Below are 12,440 nucleotides of genomic sequence, written 5' to 3'. Positions count from 1 at the left end.
GAAGGCTTCACTGGAGGAGCAATATCATACCATGTGGGTTCATATTGGGGGATATATAATGAAGAAAAAATGACATAATATGTTGGGGGATATATAGGGGTAAAGTGTTTGTATATTGGAAAATATAAAAAATGGAGCTTAAATTTAATGAAAAAATATAAAGGGGTATAAAAAATGTTAATGAAAAAATGGATACCTACAATATCTAGTGAAAGTAAGGGATTTGTAAATTGGAAAGTTGTATTGGGTTCATATTAGTAGGGGGTTAAATAATGTGATTTTTAGAAGGATTTTCCAATATTTAGTCAAATTAAGGGTATTGTTTAATATGCCATGAACACATGTGATATGTTAGAGGTTCACTGAGTGAATCCCCCGTGTCCTTACCGAAATCGGTAATAGCTTCCTGGTGGCCATAATCTACTTGGAAAAACTTAGGCCACTGCCAAAAAGTGAACAAAGACCCATAAGCATGTAACTATAGTAGGGTACAACATGCTAGAAAATAATAGATAGCTAATTTTTATTTATATGAATATGAACAAAGACAAACTTGAGGCCAAGTATTCCGAGGAGCACGAGAATTGGGGGTTTGTGGAAGGAGCTCCAAATTCACAACATTGTTGCATCCATGTCTTATGGTTGTTTCTATACAATCAATTCTAGTGTCTCCTCCTCCAATGATAACCACCCTTCTCCCTTTTGCATAAATAAACTTTCCATATTGCAATCCATTGTCCAACAAACTCTTGGTATTTGAATGAAGGAACTCCATAGAAAAATATATTCCCATTAATTTACAGCCAGGAACAGGAAGATCCCTGCTATATATATATATATATATATATATATATATATATAGATTAAATTTACACTGTACAACAAGGAACTCAACTTCTATGGGAAAAATATGAATTGAAATCAAATATAGAAGTGTACCTTGGTTTTGTTGTGCTGGTGCTGCCGCAAAAGCATGTTAATGTGTATCACTTTTTCCCTTTTTGTGGCTAAGAAGTTTTATAAAAATAAATGGAGTTGGAATGTTTACTCTTAAATTTACAAAATCATCAAGAATTAGGTGGTGGTAAAAGAAGACAAAACATGTCGATTTAAATTCAATTTCATGTCATATATTTTCTAAAATTTAATATATATTTTTTATCTAATTTATTCATTTTCTTTAAAAGATATTCATTAATATTTTACATAAATTTTTAAGTAGTGACAAAACTGCGACCCCCCATTTCTCTATTGATTTATGTTTTTTAATTCCAATTTCTTTAAGAGATGTGTTGTAAACATTCTAAAGATTGCTAAACAAATTTAAAAATAAAAAGTAAGCATACTTTTTAATTATTATTAAAATACTAGTAAAAATGATAATCTTTTTGTATATATAAAATTGTGACCCAAGAAACTATCCTTTCAAGTTTATAAAATCAATTTTTTTTAATAGAAATTTGAAAATAACATATAACAAAATGTTAAAATTATTTTTTGAAAATTTTTAAAATATATTTTAAATTTTTTATAATAAAATTTTTAAATATGATTATAATAACATATTTTATATTATTCAAAATATAATATATAAAATTATTTTTTTATAAATTCTAATTCTATTTTTATATATATTTTTAAAGAGTTTTAGCATTTAATTTAACTTTACATATTTAAACCTACATATTTAAAAAAGTTATTTATATTTTGTGAGTGATTAACCATAGTTTTTACCAATATTTACTATCAGTTGACTTATTTACAAATTTAACATTTACTTTTTATAACATTACTTATATTTTAACCCATTAAATAGGTTCACTATAGTTTTTACCAAAATTTATTGTTAGTTAGCTTTGTTACAAATTTAGCATTTACTTTTTACAATTGACAAGTATGAAACTCAACTCATTTAATTAATATATATATATATATATATATATATATATATATATATTATCTTTTTTTCATTTGAGTACTTTTTTGTTTTTTCCATATAATAAGACACATTAACATGCTTTTACCATTCAAGCTTCTCCACAAAGAAAGAGTGTCAACTCCAACATTTACATTCACAACAAAATTAACACCTTCCTCTTCCATCAGAACAATGTGTCATTGGATAACATCAATTTTATATGTTTCCATATTAGGAACTCCATACATAATCATACCTCTAATTCAATTATCACATTCATAAATAGTGACAGAGTGCCCAGATTTATTAAGCTGATCAGCAAAAACCAAACCTGCTGGCCCACTGCCCACTATAGAAACTTTCTTCTGTCACCAAATGACCAATCCGTATCAAGATCTATTTCACCACATCATAGAAAATAGAAAATTTATTTTCAAAATGATAGGCATCATAAAAACGGAATTAAGAATTATAAATGAAACACACATACCCTGTCCTCTTCTCAGGTGGACGTGAAACCATCAAACCATATTCAAAAGATTTATCAATGATGTAAGAGTCAATACTTTTAATAGATACTAGATTTTCAATTATTCTTACTGCACCATCACATGGGGTAGGGCATACACGTCCAATGAATTCAGGAAAATAATTTGTTTCCAATAGTCAGTCAAATGCTTCTCGCCAATGCCCTTGGTACATTGATTCATTTCACTCAGTTATTTTCTTCCCAAAAGTACATATACTATTACCCTCCATGGAGGAAAAGGTTTCACACGTTCAAAATACAATCTAGCAACAACAAAAAAAGGTACAGGAACAAGGAGTGTAATTAAGAAGCTTTGCATTATACAAAATGTAAAACACTCAGACAATGAATATAACATATGAAGTTTGAATTGTATAACTTCAATATGTTTCACTTTCTATCTTATTAAATAATTAGGGGAGAATAAATGATGTATGGACTATAAACGGATGACAAAAGGGGGTTCCATAATCCATACACCTAGCTGATTATGTCTTTAGGAGTGACCCTAGCTTCTTTTTCTCAACCACTTATTTCCAATCATTCATTTGTGGTGCAACATATTTATATGCAAGACTTTCATGCTCATACATGAGAAAACCACAATGCTTAACTACATTATCTATTTTTGCAGGTCTCTCTTCCAGGTGCTTAACGACACTTAACTGAATTAATCAATAATTACATGAAAAATATTTTTTATCTAACCTTACACGATAACAATAAACATTCATCACAATAGCATATTTATTAGCTTGAAATGTAATCATTTTACAATTTGATCCAATGGGATTGCAATAAAGAAAATCATAGAACACAATTCTCATTTAATGAATATACCACACGGGAATAAGTATCTGAAAGAGAACAATTCACAAAACGCCTAGAAAGAATAAAAATTATAGAATAAACTTGGATTACAATGCAACCAGTTGCATGATCCCAAATATTTTCACGACATCCTGGATGAGGAAAGCGAAGATATATTTCTCTATCACCCCTTGCCATTTCTCCAATTTCTTCCTAGATATCTGTTCTCATTGGTGGTGGTTTTACACCTAGGATCTGTCAAGGATATTTTCACAAGAGTCTCACAATTTATCTAGTAAATAAACATTTAAATTGTATATTAAAAAAAATTGAAGCGAACTTCTCAATATCTCCAAAGGCGGGTTGTGGTCAAGTGGTCAAATCAAAGCACTTTCAGTGCACGAAAATGAGTTCAAAACCACCAGAAGACATGTTAATGAATTAATATGGCCAATGAAGTTATCTACCTCATCGAAAATTGGGTGCAATTCGTAACAACTTTGACGGCCCATGGTTGTGGTATGTCTCAAAAAATGAGGAAAGATGTAAGTATTGGATGAATTTAATGTGGCTAACAGAGTTATCTACCCCATCCAAAAGTGGGTGGAAGTCTTAGCAATCTTGATGGCCCATGGTTATGGCCTATCTCAAAATACAAGGAAAGATGCAATATTGGATGAATTTAATGGAAGAAATAGCATTGGTCATGGACTCTAAGAAAATGTAGAGCCCAATTCATTAACAAATTTCCATTTTCCAACTACAATTGAAAGGATATCACAAGATCCTAAACTGGATGGAAAAATACCTTTGCTATTGTAGCCGTCAAGTCATGCATGGAATGTGCAGCCTCATATGATGCAAATAAATATGATTCTTCAGAATTTTCTATGGGACTTTCATACACCTATGCAAAAGTACATTCAATCAACTTTGAATATAAGATGAAAATAAAGAAGAAATATCAACTATGGTGTTAATATTAGTCCCAACAAAAAAATGTTATTGGCTAAAAATTAATGTCTACACACAAAATAGTGCCAACTCCTTTTCTTGTAGAAAAGGGACAACTAGTTGGATCAGTTGAAGGTCCAACACTGATGTTAACTCATGTCCAAGAAAAATTTGGGCAGGCAAACACACCCTCAAATTATTAATTTAATCAAAATGGGAAGGTCGAAGCCCTCATTCAAATGTTGAAACAATATGAAATGAAGGGCCTGAACAAAACCCCACCCATATCAAATACTAAAGAGATTGGTTAATAATCTTACTAGTACCTAAAACCAAAAATGTTTCACAACTTTTCAACCGATTGAAGCTCCAACCAACCATGTTTGGCAACACCCATTTTGAAGATCATATGCGTTAAAAAACTTACAAGATCTGACTTCACAAAACTGCATTGCTAATTTAGTCAAGGTGTTGAGCTGCTTTGCGCCTCAACAAAAATCACGGGAATTGAAATAATTATTCTGAAAGGAAAAACTAAAAAATTCCATTCAAAATTTGGGATAGACCTTGGCTTAAATCTGTACCAAATATTTCATATCCACGATAGATCCTTCAAGTCTTCAAACCCCTAGAACCCCACCTCTGCATGTTTGTGAAGGGCTTTGGTGCCCACCTCACCATAAAGAGTAACAAAAATTTTAGGCCTCCACTCATGCTGAAGTAGTGTACATGCCATTCCATAATTATTGAGGCACCCTTGAACTATTTTTAGTGGGTCCAAAGAATGTTGAGTGTCTATGGTGAACATATTATCATTCCTTGAAAATATATGTGATATCTCTTCTCCAACAACATTCTTTGTTAGAGGACTCACAATGTACAAGTACGATGCTTTCAAGGTATCACCCTTACCAATTAGGCAAAGAATGGGTCACTTTTAGTATGACACCATAAAACTTTCTATGTACTACTTCATAAAAAAGTTTGCAATTGCCCCTATATTGTAACAAAAAACCCACTGAAATTCACTATTTTAGTTTACAATAATGGAAAGGACGAAGTCTTACAAGGTAAAAGAAGAAACAAAATAAAGCTTTGAAATACTCAAGCCTTCATCATATTTCAAGAAGTTTCTTAATGCAATGTAAAAAGCAACTTCACCCCCTACAGAAAGATTCTCGTTTCCAATTTCTCCTGAGAAATGTGTTATTGGAGATGGTGTCAGTCTAATGCCTGTAATGACCCCTGCATAATCATGCATATATTGAAGCTCAACCTATCAAATTTAAAATATATAATGTAAGCAAATTTAAAGTGAAATCAGTGTGACCAAAGAATTACAAAAGTACTTTTATCACTATAAAGCATGACGAATGTTGTTAAGCATTTTGTTTATCACAACATACCGGCATGAAATTTTACCATGTAGATCACCTTGTGATTATTGATGATCAAAATTAGGGGGCGTGGTGAAGCCCAACAAATGCAGATGTCTGAGTAAATGTCTACAATATTACAAAGAAAAGGCTCCAGATAGAAACAAGAACAAGATGTTTTTTTTCCAATGGTTATCACATGTAAAAACCAGTTATTATTTTTCATTACCTTCCAAATGGCTTATTTTAGATTTTAGAACTGGTAATTTGATCCCTCCTCATGTGAGACTGAGTTGAAGAGCACACTACATATGAAAACTACAACATATTGCAAATATATGCATTCAGGAAAATGGCACAATCGACACAAATGTTTAATCACCTTAATTGTCATGTCTTTCTAAATGGTAAAAATGAATAACACAATAACTGGAAAAATGTTTTAACTTATAGAATGTAGCAATGTCCCAGTTAATCGAAAGTAATGTAGACTGTTACTTTACAAAAAATCACCTACATTAAGCATGCAAATTGGTCAAAGCTAAATATGATGTCAAAGATAGATTTGATTGTTCAAATCCTACGATTAATAGAGACGTTATCTTACACAACTTGGTTTTCTCTCTCAAGTTGACTTCCCTAAGGAGGGTGGCTCCCTCTCCTCCTTTGATCCAGCCTTTGAGGCAGCCACAAAAGCTTTGAAATATCTTGTGGCAGCTTCTTTCTCAAAATAAAAGGATCCGTAACATCTGCCAAATGATGGTTTGTTAAGAAATGAAGTGATTAAACTCATTCCATCAATCCAAGGAGAAAAAGTACTTCATTGCTAGCTCTCAAATTTTTTCTTCAAAATATAGATTCAATTATCAACTACAAACCCCAAATTTACTTGATTAAATCACCCATTGTCATATTGGTGATCATCCTTCTCACATAAGTCTAGATCTCCTCCAACATAAGGGAGTAATCCATGATAAGCCTACAGACTTGTCCTTCAAACGCTAAAAAAGTAGATTTGCAAAATGATATTGTTTTATTCCTTTAATATTTTAAATGAAAAAGTAGGCAAGACGTAGTGCCTGGTCCCTGGGCTATAGACTCTAAGAAACAAAAGAAAATTTAAAATTGATGAATAAGATGTGAGTCATGAAAAAGAAAAAAAACAACAAGTGTTATTAGTGAAGAATAAATCCAATAAATATCTAACAATGCTATCTCCTAATAGATGGAACATTTGAAGACAATGTGCTCCCCCCAAATTGATCTCTTGTAAGTCACATAGCTGAAAATTCCGTTTGAGGTGTGTGATGTGATGAGCTATCTCAAACCAAAGCTAGTGGGAGCCCACTCTGAATGAACCAAGGGAATCCTAAGGTTGTGCATCCAAACTCTATTAGTATAGATAGGCCTAACAATAAGAGTCACTTAGCTACATAAAGCACTCAAAATGGTAAAATGACGTATTCAAGCTAACACCCTCATGCCTGGTCAAGTTGCCTATCACTTTTTGGTTGGATAACAAAATGGAAACATTGTACCTACATATGAGTCAGGTCAAGTGTCTCTTGATCCTATCATAGTTACTAAGGATCTTTCCTCTCAGTTAACAAAAAATAATGTTTCTTCCTTTCTCACTAATGTCAATGTGGGGGAGAAGTATCTATCAGGTGAGGAGATGTTTAAATTGGTGGAAGAAACTCTTTCAGAGAAATTTCCATCAAGTAAAGGGAAAAATCCATCAAAAATTGCAATAGATGATTTGAATGCCAAGTACACAAATTTCATGTCAGGTAGGTTTCCTAATCTACCAGAGGAAATTTCATTCTAATAACGTGATGGACACTTGCTCTTAAAGATTGTTTTTGCATTCATCTATTTTTCTTTGATCTATGACCTTTGCAAGGCTAGCCAAATTCAGGATGCAAACAACTAATTGAAACAAATGTTGAATAGGGGTTTTTATCTAAATTGTACTACTTACATGAAATACAGACGAAGGTAAAAGGTTGCTAAGGGAACGATAGTTAGAAATTATAGTAAAAAATTCTTTCTATAGTGTATCATACACCATCACTACTATCAGTAATACTTACTTGATGCTGGCTTTAGTGTCAAGTACAAAATTATGGAAAATACTTGCCTCCAGACCTATCGCAATCAATTTGGTGTTCTATGGGTCATACAAAAAATTGTTGCAAAGTTTCAAGTTTTTGATAATGCTACCAAAATAGAGGGTATGAAAAATGATCACCAAATACGATTGCATATAAGATTTATCGCCGCTTATGTTACAGAGCCTATTATCTTATTCTCTGATTGTGAATTACATATTGCCATTGACATTTCATACTACAAGAATTCAATGAAAATTATGCTACTACTATGATTAAAATAATGCTTGTTGAGAAAATTGATCTTGGAATCAATCCATTCACTAAGAGACAACAATAGAGTTTGTTGATAAAGTGTTTTGTGTAAAGAAATAGAAGCACAAATCCCATTATGATTATTTCGGCACATGGCTTTCCCAACAGAGATAACAACACACACAAATAAAAGTACAATTATGCTTAAGATAACACACACAATCATTTACAAAAAAATTGGATCTGTAGGTTAAAAAGAAGTTTTCAACTCACCATTACAAATGAGTAAGACATAGTAACAATGACAATATAAATGTTTTATCTCAATGCATTCATAGAATATCCAATTCTTGAATATGAAATAATATGATGTAAACATTTTGACTTGATTGGAATCCTTTTTGAAACTTTTTCTAGGTAGTAAGTATAGCAATTGATACATTCTATTACTTCTGGATTCCTTTGAAGTATATATTGAACTTTACTTGAAGTTGTCAGTGTTGGAAAGTCATGGTTAACTAGGCAAGCTTGTAGTCCATATAATGGGTTGGGTGCAGTTTGTATCATTTAAGGGCGTTGTTCAAATTCAAAACCCTAAAACTAAACCCTAACCCCCCCAACAGAAATAAAAAACATGATCCATGTTCATTATTAAGGGATATCGTAAATTTCAAGTTTTGCTAGGTTAGTTATTTTTTTATGTTTTTTCTTTCAAGGTGAGGGGGTGGGGGTCAGTAGAGCTTATATTAAAAAAGTTTTGGCCATACGAGACAACTTAATTTACTAAAAATATATAGTCATGGGCAGCTGTAACTTGGAATCCCCAGTTAAGGATGAACCAGTCAAAATACTATGGAGGCTTACCTATATCTTCTTCTTAGAAGTCCACATGTATATTGATTAACATACCGGCATAGTAAAAATAGTACTAAAAAGACATACTAGGCTACTAAAAAAAGGGTAAAAATGTAATGCCCGTTTTGGGCTTTAGTTACTTGGTCCACATGACATGTTAGGGCTTCATATTTCATAATTATGGAGCCAATATCAATGTAGATAGACACATGAATGTCTTCATTGCGCCTTTCCAGTAGCTTTGAGATATGAGCACTTAGCGTGTATTCATAGAATGAGGTGGGCCAGAGGAGGTAGAGTGCTTAAGCTAAGAGTGGGAGATAGCTTAAGCTCTAGGTGGAGGTTGAAGTGAACCAATATGCACCCAACCATCATTTATAGAGACTTCATAATTGAGGCCATTTTAAACTAGTTCCCTCTAAAAATGGTCATGGAGGCCCAAGGTTCAACCTCCCATTCCCTCAAATTAAAAATATGATTCAATGTTTCTGGCGTGCATTATATAATTGGTCTTGGAATTCTATTCTTTCAACCCATCCTTTCATCTTACCCATTGTAGGTTTGAATAAGCCACATTGCAGTGGGCCATTCCTGCATCTTTCCACATTGTAGAAGTCCCTTTGAATATCATTGTTATCTTGTATAAAACAAACCATTTTTTACATAAATTATAGTGATCCATTACGATTCCCAATTTTTCAGGGGTAGAATGGGTAGCTTTAGGTGTCTTGGAGGAGTAAGAGAAACTCATAGAATTTTAGAGGGCTGAAAATGAATAATGCACATGGAGACTTGTTGAACCATTGTCCCTCTTACCAAGGCTTTCTTTGATGTCACATAGGATCGGCATTCACCCTTGGATGGACCAAATAATCCCACATGTATGATCCATTGCCACCAAAATACACTTCTTTAGATAATAAGTTAGATATACATGAATAATATTAGGAGGTGTGGTCATTTAAGCCTTGTCCTCTAGATCGCCCTCATGATATGACAAGTTTTATGGGAAGTTTTGGCTCTCTTAATGCTTTGCTGCTTTGTGCGAGTGGGCACTTAGAGCTTGAGTCTCTCAATCCCTCATTTAAGCACTAAACACCTTGTATTTGAACCCTTGAACTAGCCTTTTAGTTTGCTTCAATGTTTATAATTTAACATATTTTGGCAAGCTTTAGGTTTGTAAGTAGGGGGAGTTTGAAGCAGGGATTGCATAACTACCATTGAGTTGTTGATCCTTTTCACCTTTCAAACAACTTTTTCTTTGAGTACAGCAAGTATAGTTAGAGAAAATCTCTAACAAGTGACATTTTACCTACTATCTAATAGAGATATGTGTATGTCCTTGAGCATGTTTCTCAACTCTGCAAATACTTTTGATATATAGATGTGTTTATTTATGCATAGTGTATTGTTAGTAACTTGGAAAATATAGTAGTGTAGAACACTATCTATTTCCTGCTTTGCTAGGTTGTTGCATTCAACAATTATGTGTTGAGTTTCTTTCTGGAGCTAATCTCAGGAGTAATTTGTAGAGTATACAGTGTTGTTTATCAAACATTTTGTAGAATGGAAAGTGGATTTCATGCAAAGAGGGGCAAGAAAATATTAGGAGTTGAATTGAAAAGAAAAATGTGAAGACAGAGTAGCATAGAAGACTATTTATTTCCCACCTTTCTAGGTTCGTGCATTAAAACAAAATGGTGATTTTATTACAGTAGATTATGAAAAGTCTTCCTTGATCCTATGTGGAAAAGCTTTCTTAGATACTTCTTCCTTGAAGGGAGCACTAAAAGTTGCAACTACACTAGCAATATCTCCACACAGTGCCCTTCCCCTGCCTATATGGCTTCTTGTACATGGAGAATCCATAGTTTCATTATTTTCATCATATAAAACAGCCCAGAGTTTTCCAACTCTACATAAAATCTTTGATTCAAATGGGGCAAGTGTTGCTTCAGGTCTTGATGGAATAGAAACAATTTTTTAAAAGTGAAGATTCTAAAGCACCAAACCTTTTCATAATTCCATCTTCTATAATCATGCTTTTTGTTGACAGCTCATGCATTATTCCTTCTACATCTAAACTCACACTTCGTCAAATTGCCTATCACTTTTTGGTTTTCTACCAAAATGGAAACTTTATACCTATATATGAGTCAAGTCTAGTGTCTCTTTATCCTATCATAGTTTCCAAGGAGCTTTCCTCTCAGTTAACAAAAAATAACGTTTCTTCCTTTCTCGCCAATGTCAATGCGAGGGAGAAGTATCTATCAAGTGAGGAGATCTTGAACTTGTGGAAGCAACTCTTTTAGAGAAGTTGCCATCAAGTAAAGGTAAGAAGCCATAAAAAATTGCAATGGTTGATTTGAAGGCCAAGTACACAAATTTCATGTCAGGAAGGTTTCCTCATCTACTCAAGGAAATTTCATTCTAATAATGTGATGGACAATTACTCTTAAAGATTATTGTTTGCATTCATATTTTTTCTCTGATCTATGACCTCTGCAAGGCTAGTCAAATTCATGATGCAAACAACCAATTAAAATAATTGTTGAATAGGGTTTTGTTTCCAAGTTGTACTACTAATGGGGAATTTTCATAGGAAACATGGACGAAGGTGAAAGGGTTGCTAAGGAAACGATAGTTGGAAATTATTGGCAAAAAGGATTTCTACATTGTATCATACACCATCACTGTTATGAGTAATAATTACTTGATGATTTTTTAGTGCCAAGTACAAAATGTTGGAAAAGACTTGTCTCGAAACCTATCACAATCTGTTTGGTGTTCTACGGATCATATAAAAAATTGTTCCAAAGTTTCAAGTTTTTGATAACGTTACCAAAATAGAGGGGATGAAAAATGATCACTAAATATGATTGCATATAATATTTGTAGATTCTTATGTTACATATCCTACCATATTATGCTCTGATTGTGAATTACATATGACCACTGACATTGCACACTACAAGAATTCAATGAAAGTTATGTTATCACTACCATTAACAAAAATGCTTGGAGAGAAAGTTTATCTTGGAAGAAATCCATTTACTAAGAGAAAAAAATAGAGTTTTCTGATAAAGTGTTTGGCACAAAGAAATATAAGCACAAATCCTATTATGATTATTTCAGCACATTGCTTTCCCAACAGAGATTAAAACACGCAGAAATAAAAGTACAATTGTGATTAGGATGACACACAAAATCATTTACAAAAAATTTAGATCTCTAGGAAAAAACTAAATTTGGCACTCACTATTACAAATGAATAAAATAGAGTAACAATGACAACATAAAGGCTTTATCTCGATGCATTCATAGAATATCCAATTCTTGAATATGAAGTAATATGATATAATATTTTGACTTGATTGTAAGCCTTTTTGCAACTGTTTCTAGGTAGTAACTAGAGCAATTGACACATTCCATTACTTTTTGATGTCTTTGAAGTATATATGTACCTTTACTTGAAGCTTTCATTATTGGAAACTTATGGATAACTAGGAAAGCATGTAGTCCATATAATGGGTTGGGTGGGGTTTGTATTATTTAGGCATTGTTCAAAACCTTAAACCTAAATCTACCCCCCCAACAGAAACAAAAAACGTTATCCATGTTCATTGTTAAGG

The sequence above is a fragment of the Pinus tabuliformis genome, chromosome 2_1 (genome assembly GCF_031772625.1).
Source record: "Pinus tabuliformis cultivar Carrire ecotype Pingquan chromosome 2_1, CPIR1, whole genome shotgun sequence".
Taxonomy (NCBI): Eukaryota; Viridiplantae; Streptophyta; class Pinopsida; order Pinales; family Pinaceae; genus Pinus; species Pinus tabuliformis.
Note: the sequence above shows the minus strand (reverse complement) of the source record.